This window comes from Artemia franciscana, chromosome 21 (assembly GCF_032884065.1).
Source record: "Artemia franciscana chromosome 21, ASM3288406v1, whole genome shotgun sequence".
NCBI classification, from domain to species: domain Eukaryota; kingdom Metazoa; phylum Arthropoda; class Branchiopoda; order Anostraca; family Artemiidae; genus Artemia; species Artemia franciscana.
In genome coordinates, this window is record NC_088883.1 from 16,099,003 (window position 1) to 16,117,851 (window position 18,849).

The window sequence follows — 18,849 nt, forward strand, 5'->3', positions numbered from 1 at the left end:
AACATGGTAGACACATCTTCTACCTTTTCTAAAACCGCATTGTTCTTCCCTTAAAACTTTGTCTACAGCATGTCTCAGTCTAAAAAGTATCATATTACTCAGTAATTTGCTACCTACCGAGACCAGACTAATGCCTCGATAATTACGACATTCACTCTTGTCACCTTTCTTATACAGTGGTTTAATTAAGGTTTTCCTAAAATCATTGGGTACTTCTCCTTTTTCAAAAATTATGTTCATAATCTTCAGTAGCTTATTCCTAACCTCAGAGCCACCATATTTAAGGAACTCATTAATCATACTATCAGCACCTGGGGCCTTATTATTTTTTAATCCTTCTAGTACTGTTGCTAATTCTTCCTCACTAAACTAATCTTCCTTCACATCCAAGGTATCACAAACTTTTTCATTTTCATCTATATCTTTTCCTGCAACTGTATCTCAGTTTAGCACATTCTCAAAATGTTCCACCCATCTTTCTTTAACTTTTTCCTTATCACTAATTGTGGCCCCATTTCTATCCTTAACTGGGACTAGTCTGGATTGGCTACTCCCTTTCAATTTATTAACATGCCGGTATAATATTTTACTATTATGCCGTCTAGCAGCATCTTCCAGATCCTCAGCAATTTTATCCATCGCCTCCATTTCACATCTCCTTATTTCATATTTTAATGCTTTCTCCACTTTCTTTACATTCCTTTTGTTTTCATACGACCTATCACTCAGATAATTCTTATACAAACCCCTTCTACCCTCTATTAAACCTAAAGCTTTTTCACTAATATTCCTAGTTGCTGTCTTAGCACTCTTCCCTAGGACACCATCAGCAACTTCACAAATTGTTTTTCTAAAATTATTCCATCCATCTTCCACATTGTCAAATTTTAAACCCTCAAGTTTAGTACTCAACTGTTCCTGGAATTTTTTTCTCAAATTTTCATCCTGAAGTCTACCAACATCATAACTTTCTGGGAGGGAGTTACCCTTCCAAAATTTCAGCTTTAAATTAACCTTAGACACTACTAGATGGTGATCTTTACTTTTAACATCAATAACAGCACTCCTATACACCCTAGTATCTTGTATTGATCCTGCTAGTCTTCTGTTTACAATAACACAATCAATAAGCATTTGCTGTCTTACCATCACATGAATACCATGTCAACTTATGGGCCATTTTGTGACCAAACACTGTATTGGTTATAACTAGGTTGTTATACCTACAAAATTGCAAAAGCCTATAGCCATTACTGTTTTCTTTTCCTACACCACATTTACATAGGCTAGGATACCATCTATCCCTATTTCTACCAGCCTGGGCATTAAAATTTCCTAGCAAAAACACCATATTTCTACCTGGTACCCTGTCTATTTGCTCCTGTAACTGTAAGTAAAATTCATCTGAGTCACTAGTATCTCCATCAGTTGGTTCAATGGGGGCATATACTACTATAACTGATACCCTAAACTTTTTAGTCATAAAATGAGCAATTAGAATTCTATTATTAATACCTTCCCAGCCTAAACAAGACTTAGCAGCTTCCTTATTCATCATGAGCCCTACTCCCTGTCTATGTACCCCATCCTTCCTGCCTGAGTAAACAAATTCTATGTCAGGTGGCTTGTTGGTGGCTTGAAATGAATTTCATTTTTCAAGGAAAAAACTGGCCCAAGAAAGACTCATATTAAAGAGGGAGAAATCACAAACATGTGGCAACTGATTTGGAAAATAGAAGGGTGGGACTACTGTTTCCTGGTTGAGGGGACATACACTGTTAAAACCTTTTAAAGGGGGCTGAAGAGTCTCCCCCCAGAAGAACAAAGTAGGATATTCAAAAAAGAAAAATATTTCATAATATTGTCAGCAAATATGCCAAGAGGACCAGAATATTGGCAGATTAGACTTAGGACTTCCTACACCAGTACACACATATGGTGGTGACAATGCATCTCCAGCATCTTTTACCAAAGCTCATCAAGGGATGTTCTTGAGTGCTGCATCTTTTTCTAGGCATTGTCCAAGTGTAACCTTCTGTCACCCCCACTGTTAAACACCTGGAGGACAACAAACATCATGAGGCATACAATTTCTGCTCACTCTAACCCTGTTTCCCAAATACCACCACCAACTGCTTATGAGTTTATCAATAATGAGTGGCTGTTTAGTCTTCTCTCTAATGAATAAGTTGGTACCAAGAATCTGTTTAAGACAATTATTTTCAGAACTCTGGATCTCTTTCTCTAGCTGTCTTGTCAGTGCCCAGCTTTTAGAACCATAAATTAGTACTGACAGGAGATTACTACTGGAGAACCTCAATTTCAGCTTCAAAGAGAAAGTGGCACTTCTCTAAACATTTCTTAACTTGTCAAAGGAGCTTCCTGCATATGCAATACATGTGGCAATTTCATGCTTGGGGCTTCCATTAGCATCATTTTGAAGCAGCCTCCTATAATCTTGGGCAGGTTCTGGCAGAGACAAAGATATAGCCTACATATGATTGGCATAGAAGCCATATACAATTACCAGAACAGTCAAGGGAAATCCCAGAGGAACAGAACTGCATCTCCATTATGAGATAAGTACCACATCAAAGGCAGGCATTTATTATTCCAAAATGTATATATTTGGAAATTTTCCAAGTACTGTTCAAAAGATGTAGTTGCCATAATTCTGAAAAACCTAATTGGTCATAGACATTTAGCATTTTTTTAGCTTATATGCCACATGATGAAGAAGAACCACCAGGTAAGATAACAGAACAGAAGCAACATAAGGGTATGAGAAAACTATTAACATCATTAACCACTACATTCACAGCTCACAACCCTTTGTAAAATACACCTCCCAATGTTAAAAAACAACTCCAGGTGCTTACTTCCTTTTTGAATTAAAATCAACTTGATGGAAGTGTATGAAAATCTAGAGCCATTGTTAAATAGAGTAAAACCCAGAAAGATGGTCTTGAGAGTGGCATAGCTGGAATAACTTTTTTAAGGTTGTATAAGAATGATAGACTGGGATATCAAACATACACACTTATTTAAGATTTTTTATCTTGTTCAGAAGGGAGAGTGTTCCAAAAAAAAACCTCAAGAAAGGAAGTTCTGCACCTCTACAAAAAGTTTTCATTCATGTCAGTTCAAACATAGGATACACCTAGAGAAAGATTTGATACTTAATTATTCCTTATAAATTCAATTTGTTGGGTTATTACATAAATAAAAGCACTCTGCAACTTCCAATAAACCCTTTAATATTTTTTAAGAGTAAACTTTTTTTTGTGATATTTCTGTTCCTCTTATCAACAAAACTTATGTGGCTTATTCTTAAAGGAATTCTACCAGAGTGTCAGACATGGGACTTAAAAATCCAAGGGACTAAGATATAAAAAGTATGTCTTTTCTGAAAACAAGAGCCTTGGTTTTCATTTTAAATCCTTCTAGGATTTATTTTTGTCTTGAAAGGATACATTAGGGAACTGGCCTCTTCCCTAACACTTTTTTAGCCAGGTCTGTCCTCCAGATCTCAGCACTGCAATGAAGGATTGGCATTATTAATGGAAATTGTGGTTTTTAGTAAACAAGAAAGTATGAATGAAGAGGTTCATAATTTTTATTTTAAAGAGAAAGAGATCTGAAGAGTACAAGAAGCAAGTTATTTGGATTTTCATTTTCCCACTAATGGCCCCTGGAAAAATATACTACATAAATTTGCAAAAGGCAGAATAGCCATGTAAACACTACTGCATATGAAAATAGTGATTTAAAGGAAGCTCATAGCCAAAAGACACTAAAACAGGTGTTCAAATCCAAACTGATGCCAATCATTCATTATGGTGCTGAGATCTGGAGGAAAGACTGAGCTAAACCAATGGAGATTTCAGTTCTAGCATTTTAAACAGATTTATGGACTGTAGAAAACAATACCTAATCTTTTCATAAATGGGGACCTTGGATGACGGTAAGGTAAAATTCTTTCTCAGTTTATTGTCTTGTCCTGAACACAGGCCAGTTAGTGCTGCATATAATGGATTGGTAAAGCTGAATATAAAACTTTTGTAGCCATTCCAGATCAAAAAACTGCTAGATGAAAGTGGTTTCACCTATATGTGGAATAATGGCCAAGGCCCCAGAGAAGTTGAGGATGTTTTTTACCTTTTACCTTAAATTACCTTAAATTGCAGCTTGGAGTGATATAAGGATTATCCATCCTTGTGATGCTCCATGAGAAAAAATAATTTGTTTGGTGTAGATTGTGGCTGTTAGATTAGACTCTTGTGGAGGACTCTGCAGCTTCCCAATTGTAAAGGAACTCCTGGCAGAGCCATTCCCTATCAAGGTGGGACTTGAACATGTCAGTTGAAGTAGCAGAAACTGTTTCTTCAGAGAGCTGGTTCCACATATTGATGATTCTTTGGCTGAAGAAGTGGCTTCTATGTCTACTTGTGGAACACTGCATGGAGAGCTTCAAAGAATGTCCTCTAGTACCAGAATGCAAGGGCTGTGCAAAGAGACTGGGAAGGGTATTTTTAGAGAGGATTTTTTTGGTTAAAATAATGTCACCCCTTTTCTGTGAGTATGTCAGTGTTGGCAGCTTCAAATGACATAGTCTTTCTTTGTATGGAAATTTATTCATGTTGGTAACCATCTTGGTGGCACAACGCTGGACATCCTCAAGTAACTTCCTATCTTTTTTGAAGAAAGGGGCTGCCAATGACATTCCAACCTCCAGGCATGGATGTACAAGCACCTTATATAACTTCATAAGAACTCTAGGGTGTCAGCTGGAGATGGTTCTTTTTATGATACCGAGGGTTTTATTTGCAGAGGATGAAACAGACTTAGCATGGATGCTAAACTTTAATTGGTGATCTACAATAACCCCAAGATTCCTTTCATCGGAAACAGCAGAAAGGAAGTTGTCTTGAAGGAAATACTTATGATGCTTGTTATTTTTGCCAAGATGGATTACATGGCATTTGTCAACATTGAAAGTCAGAAGCCACACTGAAAGTCAACAGTTTTGTATTGAAAATTTAAGGATTGGGCTAAAAGATCAGGAGATTCAACAGTGGGGTAATGGCACAAGTGCTTTGACTAGTTTATTTTTCTAAAAAAGAGTCAAAGAGAGTTTTGGTGAAGAATATTATTTCAAGTGAAATTTTCAAATTAAATATATTAGAATCCTGATTCAGGTGAAAGCTTATTTCCTACCATTTTGACAAATTAAATAGGCTACATTAATTTTCTAGGTAGGCTACTTGAATGATATAGCAAAAATACTTTGTTCTAGATCTGGAATAAAATCAGTTTTCTATGTGTACAGTGGGTCTGTAAGCCTATTGTGTAACTTACAATTATTCTGATATTATGAAGTACCCTAAGAATTGTTTTCTAACTTTATACTTCTCTTTGTCTTGTCTCATGCTGAGTTGACTAACTAATGAAAAAAAAAATTTCACAATGCATCAATGCTTAAACAACCTGAGATGCAGGGGGTAAATCATTGGCTACAAGAGCCCCTTGAATATTTTGCAAGACTTTGTTTTTGAACATGGATTTGGTTTTAAAACAGGCTATAATTGTAACTAGGATGCATATATTGCCTATATTAGACTAGCCTACCAGTGTCTCTATCAATTGATATAGGATATCTGCAAAAATATGTGTGTGTATTTCTAATGCTTCCATAGCCTATTGCAATCAATTTACCTTACGTTAATCCATATGAGATCTATAAGGTCAATCAATGGGTGTGTCCTGAAAATCAGATCATTTGCCCCTCTTCTTTCTAAGGTTGAGAATAAATCCTAATTTAATTTGTTCTTCTTTTTTCACAATAAATTCATTGGTTTCTTCTTGGAAGAATTCACTTGCGCCTGAATGAGATGTTATTATGGGTGCGTTTGTTTACTTGTCCGATTACTAAGCTGATTAATCCAAGCGTTTTTTGAGACAAATATGACGTCAGAGGTTAGTCGGATTATCCCCTCAAACGCTCAGGATTACCTGTCCGTGGGCTGGCACTTTATAAACCCCAAATAAAAAGATTATTTGAGGATTGTGACGTCAATTCTTTATATTTTTTTACCTTAAATTACCTTAAATTACCTTAAATCGCAGCTTGGAGCGATATAAGGATTATCCATCCTTGTGATGCTCCATGAGAAAAAAAAAGAATTCGTTTGGTGTAGATTGTGGCTATTAGATTAGACTCTTGTGGAGGACTCTGCAGCTTCCCAATTGTAAAGGAACTCCTGGCAGAGCCATTCCCTATCAAGGTGGGACTTGAACATGTCAATTGAAGTAGCAGAAACTGTTTCCTCAGAGAGCTGGTTCCACATATTGATGATTCTTTGGCTGAAGAAGTGGCTTCTATGTCTACTTGTGGAACACTGCATGGAGAGCTTCAAAGAATGTCCTCTAGTACCAGAATGCAAGGGCTGTGCAAAGAGACTGGGAAGGGTATTTTTAGAGAGGATTTTTTTGGTTAAAATAATGTCACCCCTTTTCTGTGAGTATGTCAGTGTTGGCAGCTTCAAATGACATAGTCTTTCTTTGTATGGAAATTTATTCATGTTGGTAACCATCTTGGTGGCACAACGCTGGACATCCTCAAGTAACTTCCTATCTTTTTTGAAGAAAGGGGCTGCCAATGACATTCCAACCTCCAGGCATGGATGTACAAGCACCTTATATAACTTCATAAGAACTCTAGGGTGTCAGCTGGAGATGGTTCTTTTTATGATACCGAGGGTTTTATTTGCAGAGGATGAAACAGACTTAGCATGGATGCTAAACTTTAATTGGTGATCTACAATAACCCCAAGATTCCTTTCATCGGAAACAGCAGAAAGGAAGTTGTCTTGAAGGAAATACTTATGATGCTTGTTATTTTTTCCAAAATGAATTACATGGCATTTGTCAACATTGAAAGTCAGAAGCCACATGTTAGCCCATCTTACTAGACTATCAAGATCTGTTTGAATTGATTGCTGGTCAGAGGGAGTAGCCGCTTTTCCAACTAGTTTTGAGTCATCAGCGTAAAGGGTAATAAGATTTGAAAGAAGGGTGGGTAATTCGTTAATATAGAAGTTGAAAAGTGTTGGTCCAAGAATAGTGCCCTGGGGCACGCCACTTAATACAGTTGTGGGAGAAGAGAAATGAGGAGTTCCTTGCAAATCAAAAACTCTGACACTCTGTGATCTTTCAGAAAGGAAGCCCCTAATCCACTGTACAACACCTTCGTTGACACCTGCAGCCCTCAATTTGATTATGAGGAATTCATGACAAACTTTGTCGAATGCTTTGGACAGATCAAGAAGAATCATGTCGACAGGAAAACCCTCATCAAGCAGTGTAGTCACTAATTCATATGTTTGGATAAGGTTAGTGTCCACCTATCTACCAGATCTAAAACCATGTTGTGATGTGGAAAGGATATTATTGACCTCAAGATGTTCAATTAGAGCTTTATTAACAAATCTCTCAAGCACCTTAACAACTGCAGAGGTGATGCTTATGGGACGGTAATTCTCTGCCGAGTCTCTTCGTCCCTTTTTATGGATCGGGGTTATATAAGATGTTTTCCAATCATGCGGTAGGTCCCCATTTTGAAGAGATAACTGGAACAGCATGCACAGGGGGTAGCTGAGAGCTTTTCGACACTCCCTAAGAAGACGTGGATGAACACTGTCTGGTCCCTTTGACTTATTTACATCAAGCTTCTCAAGGCTATTGAAAACCATTAATTCACCTACTGACAAATCAGGCATAGGGAAAAGCACTTCATACAATGGAGGATCTAGTGAGGAGGTGCCTGAATTTTGGGTAAAGGCAGAAGCAAATTGTGCATTTAGAATGTCAGCCTTATCTATTGGAGATGAGTATAATACACTGTGGTCAACAAGGTCAGGAATAGTATGATGATTTGGGTTTTTAGAAGAGACATGTCTCCAAAAAGATTTTGGGTTTAACTTGATCTCAGAAGCCAAATTTTCCTCGTAGGCAGATTTCAGTTTTTTTACAGAATCTGTTACACGATTCCGTACTGCCTTATAAAATGACAGGGTCTCCTGGTTCCTCTTCTTCACATACCGTTTCCCAGCTCTAGATTTCTGGTTAATCAGCTTCTTAACTTCCTTAGTGAGAAAGGGAAGTGTTTTGGGCTGTTTCCTAAAAATAACCCTGGAATGTTTCTTTTCAAGAGCAAGAAGAGTTTTTTTGAAATTTAGCCACGACTCATTGATGTCACTGGTGATAAGCATTGACCAGTTTGCAGATGAAAGTTCCTGCTGTATTGCCTCATAGTCGGTGAAAGTCTGAGGACAAAATTTAGGTTGAGGACGACTATTTAGGGACAACACAGACAGAATAACTAGGTGGTCACTACTAGCAATTGGCGGTAAATAATCATTACGAATGAGGGAATCAGTATCACGCAAAATGACAAGGTCTAACAGCGAGGGATTCTGATCAGCTCTATAGCGTGTAGGCTTATCGATAGTCTGATGAAGAAAATTATTTGATAGGCAAGATAAAAAAGGTGAGTCTCTACTATTAGATGAAATATGTCCAGTTCCTTCAACCCACTCAATTGCAGGAAAATTAAAATCTCCAGTGATTATTAACTCAAATGAGCTAGGAAGGGAAATTGAAGATGTCATTTCATCAATGATAGTTTTGAGGGCCAATTCACTATCTTCAAGGGAAGGAGCACTTGGACTTCGATAAACGCACCCAAGACGCAAATTTTTATTAGCAATGGAGATATCAAGCCATACACTTTCTATCAAAGATATATCAAGCATAGTAGGATTTACAACACTAACCTGGATACCATCTCTTACATAAACACCAACTCCTCTTCGACAATTTGAATGCTCCAAGTTGCTAAATAGTTGATATCCCGAGATCTGTAGGGATGTTTCAGTAACCGCCAAAAAACTATGTTTCGGTAACAATTCAACAAAACTCGCAATATCTGCTGATTCCTCCCTAAGAAGCACTTCGGATTCTAGAAGCTTATTTGTCAGACAGTCAACATTGCTTGAAAGAACACGGAAAGTATTTTCAGAAAGGGGCTTCTGACTTGGGAAATTTGGCTGTTGAGACTCAGAGGTAATATCAGATATAGTACTTGAAAAACTTGAATCTGCTGAATTCTGACATGACACGAGCGAATTATTAGATATAACATTTGAATTAACATTAGCAGAAATAGCTCTTAAATCGACATGGGAAATATTTGGAGAAGGATTGGATGAAGCTTCACAAAAAATATCAACTGACGATTTATCAAAACGAAGCACTGGGGAAACAAAACTATTTACATGAGGATGCGATGATATAACTAGGTTTCCATCGTGGATTGCTTTGGAGGAGACCGGGGTGGCGCTTCCCAACTGCGATGAGCAGCCTCGTTTTTTTGGAACGATTTGGCCCTTGAAGATCATGAGGTTGGGCTCACCTGAGCTTATTCTTCTTTTCAACTCCTCAACTAAAGCCTTCCTCCTGTTTCTCTCTGTCTTGGATGCGTCACCACGAAATTGTATATCCTCGTGGAGCTCGCGGGAGCGGTTGATGATTAACCTTTTGATGTCCAGGCTTGGGACAGTAAAAAGGACAGGAGGAGGGCGTGCAGATGGCAGAGAATTAGTAGGGATCGGAAGTCTTCTCACATTATTGATGTGAACGTCTCTGAGCTTATACTTATGATCAATATAAGACTTGATGAATAGTTGGTCATTGGGTTGCGGAGGGATCCCAAACGCAACAATGTTAAGGGCTCTACGTTGTCTGTCCCTTTCTTCAGAAAAGTGGCGCTGGATCTCACTATCAAGATGCTGGGTAAGATTGGCTTTGATGCTTGTTGTCTCTTGAAGAACTACCGTCTGGACTTCGGAACGCATTTCAGAGAGTGAGCATTTTTCGGACACCCGGGTTTCCAGTGCTGACACTTGTGATTTTATCTCACTGACAGTTTGTGAGATTTCAGCTTTTAATGATGTTTCCAAGTCTTTTAAAGATGCTTGGACAATTTCTTGAAAGGCCGCTTGAGATGGGATTTTATCAATAATCTCGTTTTTCATGCTATCTATTGTAGCTTTTACGATATTCTCAACACTAGCATTTTGAGTATTAACAGATGTTGATCCGTATTTACATGCTGGGCACTTGATACAAATATCTACACGTCGGGAGATTTTAGTGATAAGCAGATATTCAGGTTCAGGCATGTCTAGACACTCGGTACATATCCACTTGTCACACCCATCACAAAGAATGGCATAAGAATCATTTTCTAATGCAATATTGCAGGCAAGACAATTGTCGGATCCTTTTTTCGGACTTATATGAGTCCTTTTTGGTCTTCTACTTGATGTGGCCTTAATTTCGCTAGGTGGCGGCATGATATGAGAAAAAATCGCTGGAAAAAAATGCGGGGGAAAAAAGCTTTTCAGCCAACAAATATCAATATTATCACGGGGTTTTCAGAACTTGGGGGACCTGTGGGAAGCGCGGATACTCAAATCGCCTATCCCCAGCAGTTTAAGGATGAATATCCCGCCGGTACCAATACGGCTCTTCGTGTTTGTTATCGCTCTCTTCTGCACAGGTTTCCCCAAATGCAGAAAATAAACGATTCAGCTTACGTAATCTGTGGCTTTATAAAAGAAAAACAGATACTTCACAAATTTTGACCGGCAACACTGTATAGGCAAAAAAGGAAGAACGGGAAGATGTGCAATTCCCAAGAGAATTGAAAATAAAAGAAAATGAAAAGTAACTAGCCAAATGAATAATTCAAAAATTTTGGTAACTTCCTTAAGAAAACGAAGCACGGAAGGCTGTGGAATATAGATGTAAAATAGCTATTACGAAGCTAAAATGGCGCTTATTTGGTGTTAATTTTAAATGTTCATAAAGATATTGAAAGAAACAGAAGAAAGTAATTTAAGAATTACACAGGAATATAAAAGTCATAATAAAGTTCTCTAGTCTATTGGAATTGGTAGCCTATAAGAACATGGTTGAATAAAACATTTTGTGGTTAAACTGCAATTATTCAACTTGGGATTAGTGATACAAGTTCAAAATAATCAATTTAAGTGCTGTTAAAACGCTGCTTGGCAACAATTCAAGTGCTGCTTGGCAACAATTCAAGTTGTAGAAAATAGTAATACCTGAAGATTTTGATGGTTGAAAAAACAAAAATAACAAATTAATGTGAAGGTGAAAAAGTGTTTATTGAATTTTGGTAAATGCAAATCAGTGAAGGGACTGTATGGTTGATGTTCAGACCACCTTCTAGGCTCTTTTATCTCCTTGAGATCTTGTGCCATATGAAATATTGCTTACTTGTATGTATGTGTTGTATATAGTGCCCTTATTTGCTTGTATTTTTGCCTCTCTTTTTACTTTATTGAGGTCTGTTTAATCGTATTTGTGCATTCACTTTTTTTTTTTTTTTTTTTTTTTTTTTTTTTTTTTTTTTTTTTTTTTTTTTTTTTTTTTTTTTTTTCTCTGCAAAGTAAGCTTTTCACGTGAAAGACGTAATGGTTCCTGGTAGTCCTGGGAAGGGTGGAGGTTGTGGGGGAGTTAGAGGTGGACCCACTGTACCAAATTTGTTGGCTAAAGGTCATGATATGACAAAAATTACTGACACTAATGACAAGGGTATGCTAGTCCCTCTATCAAAGACTTCTGCTGGATATCTAGGGCGTAGATTGGCTGTAGCTCTAGGAAATGATTATGGGAAAATACTCCCACGAATAGGTCCTAGAGGCTCTCTTGAAGTTGTTCCAAAAAATCTAGACATAGCTAATAAGATCTTAGGCATAAGGGATCTCACATTGAATAATATAGTGATCAAATTTGAAATGAAGCCAGCAAATATGCTATACTCAAGCAGAAAAGGAGTACTATACGTTCCCAGGGACTTAGCTACTCCTGAAGAACTCTGTAAGGAGATTCAGCAAGTAGAACAGGTTACAAAGGCAACTGTACTAAACCCTCATCCCACATCTAGAGATGGTAAACCATACACTAGCTACACTATACATGTTGACTTCTCTCAAGAAATGGATTTTCCTACAATAATTCCTATATGGAGTGCCCTCACTGTGGTGAAACAGTTCATACCAAAACCGTTGAGATGTTTCAAGTGCCAGAAATTTGGCCATAACTCTCTAAACTGTTGGGGTAAAGATACTTGTGGTATTTGTGGAGATAATCACGCCATGACAGCTTGCCCTGAGTTAAACAAAAACAGATATGAACAAAAAGTAAGATGTGCAAACTGTAATGGACAGCACACTGCCCTCAGTAAAGAGTGCCAGGATTACAAGTTTAGAGCTGCAATTCTGAAAACGTCAGTCACAAAAGGTATATCATTCAAAGATGCAGTTCAAGCTTTCACTGACACCAAAGGGAAGACTCTGCACACACCACCACCAGCTTTAAACTTTGAAAATTTTCCAGTCCTTGTTCACCCTTCAATCCCACCAGAAGCAAAAATACAGGAACCAATTAACAAGGAAGTTGTCTTACTGAGAGAAAAAATAGACCAACTAACCACAGTAGTGTCATCATTGTGCTCACTGATTGCTTCCAGTGTAAAGTTAAGCAAAAGCTCGAAGTCAGAGGTACAGAAGATCCTGTCTTCACTGAAGAAATCTGAATCCTTTGTTTCTGGAAATGAAACAGACTCAGAGGATGGTATGGATGAAGATAACTTTGTTCCAAAGAAAATTTTGTCCTCTCCAGAGAAAAAGACATTAAATAAGCGTGTTCATAAACAAAAAATCAAAGAATGACTACAAGGGTAATCCAACTAAACATTAGGGGAATGGGAAAATCAAAGGTAGTAGAATTGAAAAACCTTCTAGTGAGGAGTAAGCCAGATATTGTACTAATTCAGGAAACTTTATTGAATGAACAGAAAACTTCCCCAAATTTTAAAGGCTATAGCATGGCTAGATGGGATAGGAAGACAGGACCAGGGGGAGGACTTATGACTTTAGTTAAGGATAATATCCCGTTTAAAATAGTAGATGATTTTACCCCAGGAAAAAATGAAATTGGGATTATATCTGTCAAAGAGGATGGAACGGATAACTGGATATCCGTTATCAACTATTATAACAGGACTGCAACTGACTTTGATTTTAAGCAGTTCAAAGATGCTTTTCAGAAATGTAAAGAGAGGAAAATAATTGCTGGTGACTTCAACCTTCATAACCCAATGTGGGACTCAACATCTTCTCCAAATCATAATTCTAATTTACTGGCAGATTTTATTACTGATCCTCAAAATATGGTTTGTCTTATCACTCCAATAGATCTAGGTACTAGGCTAAACCCCTTAAATGGGAAGACTTCTACTATAGATTTAACAATTGCTTCTTTAGACCTTTCAGTTGACTTTGAGGTTGTTATACCGTCACCCTTTGACTCTGATCATTTCCCAGTAATGTCAGTGCTTAATTTTTCTGCTTATAGACTTCAGTTAATGAAGTCGGTGAGTTGGAAGTTCCGCAAGGAGTCCTGGCCTGAATGGCAGAGAGAGGTAGACTCGGATCTGACGGATGTTGAACTACCTACCTCTGTTGAGGAGCTTAATGAGAAGTTAACTCAAGTTATGGTGAATGCTAGTGAAAGGGTATTTGGGTATATAAAACTTAAAAGAAAATCTAGAAACTCCACACCAGGGTGGAATGCTGCATGCCAAAAAGCTTATAAGGAACGAAACACGGCTAGAAACAAGTTTAGAAGAAATCCTACAGTTACAAACAAAATTAAAATGAATGCAAAACAAGCCATCTTTAGGAAAATTGTTCCCCAAGAAATCAAGAATGGATGGAAGACTCTAATTGAGACAAAGTTTACGAAGACTACATCAATCAAAGAGTTGTGGAGGAACTGGAAAGTCTACACTGGACAAAGGTCTTCCCCAATATCTGGCATCATGATACACAACGGAACCACTGCCGCCACAACACCCGAGAAAATAAAACTTCTGAAAGAGTATCTAATTGCAAACATTCCTCCACAACTTTCTACTCAAAACCGACCCACTATGCAACCTACACAGGTCTTCCCTAAGAATGATATTGAACTTGTAGAACAGGATATTGATATGATTATTAAAAAATTAAAACCAGGGGCTATGGGCCCAGACAGGATTCACAATGAGATGCTGTCCAACATGTCCCACCTGCTTAAGGCTTCTGTCTTAACTTTGTTTAATAGGTCCATCAAGGAAGGTTATGTCCCATCGCTTTGGAAAAAAGCTGCAATAATACCAATCCTGAAACCCCAAAAGGACCCTACATCCCCAAAATCATATCGCCCAATTGCCTTGACTTCATGCCTCTGCAAGCTAATGGAGAGACTGATAAAAAAGAAAGTTCTACCAGAAATTGAGAAAGTAGTTCAGCCAGAACAACTAGGCCTTCTGCCCCAACGCAGTACAATAGACTGTCTTGTGAGGCTTGAAAATCAAATAAAACAGGGATTCCGCCTAGGAAAAGAAACCCTAGCTGTTTTCCTTGATATGACTTCAGCATTTGACAGAGTGAATATCCCTACTCTAATGGCAAAACTAAAGAAGCTAAATATTAGCCCTCAAATCGTGGAATGGATTGGTAATTTCTTGACTGAGAGGAAAATAGAAATAACTTTAGAAAATCATTCGTCTGGCTTTTTTAGTGCTCCAAATAATGTGGGTCTCCCCCAAGGAGGGGTACTAAGTCCTTTATTGTTTTTAGTATATTGTCACGATATAAACTTAGATACGATACTGGGTTGTAAACTATACTTATATGCTGATGACATTGCAGTAGCTGCCTCCTCTCGAGATAGGGGATGCCTTAAGGCTTCAGTCCAAAAAGCCCTGTATTACTTAGAAAATTGGACAATGGAAAACTACATGTCATTTTCAACAGAGAAGTCAGTAAGTGTTCTTTTCTCAAGGAAAAATCGAACAAATGTTCAACCCCCCATTGTGTCTTTAGCAGGAGTGGACATCCAACATGCAGAGAAATTTTGCTATCTAGGAGTCTTACTGGATTCAAAGTTGCTATGGACTAACCACATCGACTATCTTGTTGGTAACCTGAGAAGTAGGGCAAACTTTCTCAATGCAATCTGCCTCTCTAAAAGAGGAGCCCCATATTCTTGTGTTTCAAAACTAATTGGAGCAACAATCACCAGCAAACTGGACTATGGTAGCATGTTCTATAGGGAAGCAACTAAGCACAACCTCCAGAAACTTGATTCAGCTTTTAATCAAGTTCTCCGACGAGCTCTAGGCTGCTTAAAAACCACCCCCACCCCAGCCCTCTACTGTGAGCTTGGCGTCACATCACTTCAGAGGAGAAGAAATAATCTTCAAGCCCGTTACTTTCTAAAAAAAATGGGATCAACAAATCATATTGTTTATAAAGAATGCATTGCTACATGGAATCAAGATCTCCAGTTTAGACCAAGGTTTTCCCCTACAGTCTATAAATATTCTTGTCTGATGAGTAATGCTGGCCTTCCAGGCCTAGTTCCAACCCCAAATATAGATGACCTTTCCTCACGCTTCAACGGAATAGGTAATGTAATTAATTTAGCTCTAGATAATAGAATTAATGATTCAGGAACAATAATTTTAAAATTAGAGTGGTATAGGCTGACTCTGCAATGGACTGACTTTACTCACATATATACTGACGGATCTAAGTCGGAAATGGGTGTAGGCTGCGCTTTTGTAGTCCCGTCAACTGGAACTTCTTGCGGATTTAAGCTACCTGACAAGCTTACTGTTTTTTCTGCAGAAATGATTGCTATTTATCAAGCACTTCTTTATATTAAGTCAAACGGTATAGTTGGTAGCTTTTTGATTTGTTCTGATTCTCTATCTGTATTAAATTACTTAGCTATGAAACGAAATGATGCCAAAGAAACTGCTGCACAAATTGAAAAAATAGTTGATGACCTTCTAATACATGGTTATGATCTACAACTTACATGGGTCCCAGCACATGCAGGTATTCCTGGGAACGAGTCAGCTGACAAAATGGCAAAATGGGCTTGCAGAAATGGTGAATTGTTGGATGTAAACTTGTCCCTGAGTGAATATATTCAGGGTTATGAGGCCAAATCCGCAATTGATGAGAAAGCTGATTTCACAAGAAAGTCCACTAATACAATCTTGGATCTATATGATTTTAAGCCTCCTCCATTGGACCTAATTCACAGTGAGAGGAAAATTGCCACAACAATATTTCGAATCAGATCTGGCCATGCTAAAGTGAATTCTGTTCTCTTTAAATGGAATTTGGTTGACTCCCCAAATTGCATTGTATGTAATGTATATGAAGATGTCCGCCATGTTATAATGTCGTGTAAAAAGTATTATATCCAGCGTGAAATATTAAAAAGAAAAGTTCTAAAGCTCTTTGGTGCCTTTACTTTCCGTGCGGTGGTGGGTCATTCATCCGCCCCTCCGTGGGCTCGTAGGGTGTCTGTTTCTGCACTGGGTTGTTTTATTAGAACTTCAAGTTTATTCGATGTGCTTTAACAGTCTTGGGTCATGTTGTATCAAGTCAAATGTTTATTAATGTATTCAATATATTGTATAAGTTTAATGTGTTTCCCACGAAATTTAATGTAAATTGTAATTTACGGCTGTAAATACTATAGAATTAATTAGGGTGGTCTGACGTAGGTGGCTATACTAGTGGAAAAAATGGTTTGCCACCAATAAAGAATCTGCAAATAATGATTCTAAGTGATTCACTAATCTGAAAGTAGTCATCGTTTCTTAAAAATTCATACACATTGTCTGGACAAGATTGATACGTACGTGACGGAGCTGATTCATGCTCCAAAAACGTTGGAATCAACAACAACAACAACAACATTGAAAATAAAATGAATTGCCCAAAAGTCTAAATATATCAATCACAGCACTGAGGTAGGTCCCTTAAATCAAAACCTAGGGTATCACAAGGCCAGGGAAAATGCAAAAAACAGTTTTATCTCACAGTTTAATACATATATATCCAGGGTTCAAATTTATACAGCCACATGGATTTGTTGTTGTTGTTGCTTTTAAATGGATAAACATGTGAAATCGTTAAGTCTAGAGAAAAGACAAGGAAACTGTAAATAATAGAAATAATCTTAGCTTTTCAGTGACCTGTAAGTAATATTATGCATATTCCTTAGTATCTAAAGGGTTTTTGGTGTTCTAGGCCTGTCTTGCATAGGCTAAGCTTCATAAGGAGTCAGAAGAAAAGTTTTTTTTGTTATTAAAAAGGTTGATTCTTAGGGAGGCAGCTATCACATTGGTGAGTTAGTCAAATGTTATTATATAAAACAGGCCTAGTTTCTAAACCATCCTATAATTTTTTGTTGAAAAAAATTCAGAATGATTAGGCCAATATCTATAGCCTTTTATATAGTCTATATTTGTTGAGATTGCTATTTAAACTGGATTTTTAAGATAAAGTAGGGGTAAAATTTTACTTTAGCTACTTTGGGCTATCTTTGAAAGAGGTTAGGCTAGGAAAATGAAACTTTTAGGGATGTGTCTACAGGCTAAAGTATGTCCCAGGAAGGTATTTTTAAGTACCTACTTCTACTTCTTTTCCCTCTAAAGGGTCCTGAAATTTTTGGGTGCCTTATTTTTTGGTTATCAGTTTCTTTTTCTCTGGCCTTAGTTCTTAATTATTCTGGCCTTAGACAACTCCTGTTGATTGAGCAGAACTTTAAGCCATAACACTGTTTTTTTCTAATTCTAGAAATAATCTTTTATGCCACCTCATTATAGGTTAAATATATGGCTTATATTATTTATTCTCCATGAATTTTTGTTTTATTTGATTTCATTGATGTCAGTTGCTTTCTGTTAAAAATACATTTATTTTTTTACATCAAGCTTCTTCTTTTGTGAAAAAATTTGAACTGTTTTTCTTTTTATATATTGTATAAAATGTAAAGGAATACCTGGCCCTTCATTTCACAGATTCAACTGAAAGTATTTGAGGCATCTTACATCAAAATTCGTTTGACACATTTTAATGGTTTTTTTTAGATGACATAGGACACCATTAAAGGTTTGCATTTGCTTTGCTAAAAATTGTCTTAAAAAGTGCCAAGTTTAGAGAGTTATGTTAATATTTTTCTTGCTGATGAGTATAATTGTTTTTAAAATTCCTTCTGTTTAAAGCATTTTAGAGAGATTCTGAGCCAACCATGGGTATATTGTTGTTACAAATGATTTTTTTCAAATGGGCTTGTGGAAAACAAGTAGAACATATAATTTCTCTTTTTTTATTATTTCAAGACCAGAATATCACAAAACTAAGCATTAATATTGCTGATTTTACCTTAAGTACATACAATCCCTGATGGAGTTTTGTTGATACCTGTTTAAAAATTTATTTGTCTTAATGAAATACATATTGTTTATGGGACAGCAATGAGCAACTATGACTTGAATTGTTTGTTTTTTTTTTCAATATTTCTTTTTTCCAAATAATTTTTGTTCTCTGGTGACATTTGTGTTCCTTCCTAAGTGGCTGGCACTCTAGGTTGAGAATCCTTTATCCAAAGGGCACAGGTTTAATTTCTGGCATTAGCAGTTTATTTGGTTTGGGACAAAGGTCAGTGATGTAACTCTGTAAGTTCAGCCAGAATTGGCCCAAACTTAACAGGTTTCCTAGAGAAATCTGGGGTCAGTAAGCAGGAAGGACATGCAAAAGCATAGGATAACTGGCCCCTAGCTTCCTATTGCACTTCCTGTCTAAAGGATTACCTGGTCCTTTACTAGGCTTCTGACATAGGCATAGG

The 18,849-nt window shown here is 37.2% G+C and overlaps 1 protein-coding gene and 1 long non-coding RNA gene across 2 annotated transcripts in view; both read left to right on the forward strand.

Moving 5' to 3' along the window:
- Positions 1–16,908: 16,908 nt before the first annotated feature.
- LOC136040839 (neo-calmodulin-like) overlaps positions 16,909–18,849 on the forward strand; it is a 28,820-nt gene continuing 26,879 nt past the window's right edge. Inside the window, exon 1 of the mRNA XM_065725192.1 lies at positions 16,909–16,969. The gene's annotated coding sequence lies outside the window, so the exon portion shown is untranslated. The remainder of the gene's footprint in view (positions 16,970–18,849) is intronic.
- The window catches only part of LOC136040840 (uncharacterized), a 199,615-nt gene continuing 197,749 nt past the window's right edge, over positions 16,984–18,849 (forward strand). The window contains exon 1 of the long non-coding RNA XR_010620902.1: positions 16,984–17,196. This is a non-coding gene — a long non-coding RNA (uncharacterized LOC136040840). The remainder of the gene's footprint in view (positions 17,197–18,849) is intronic.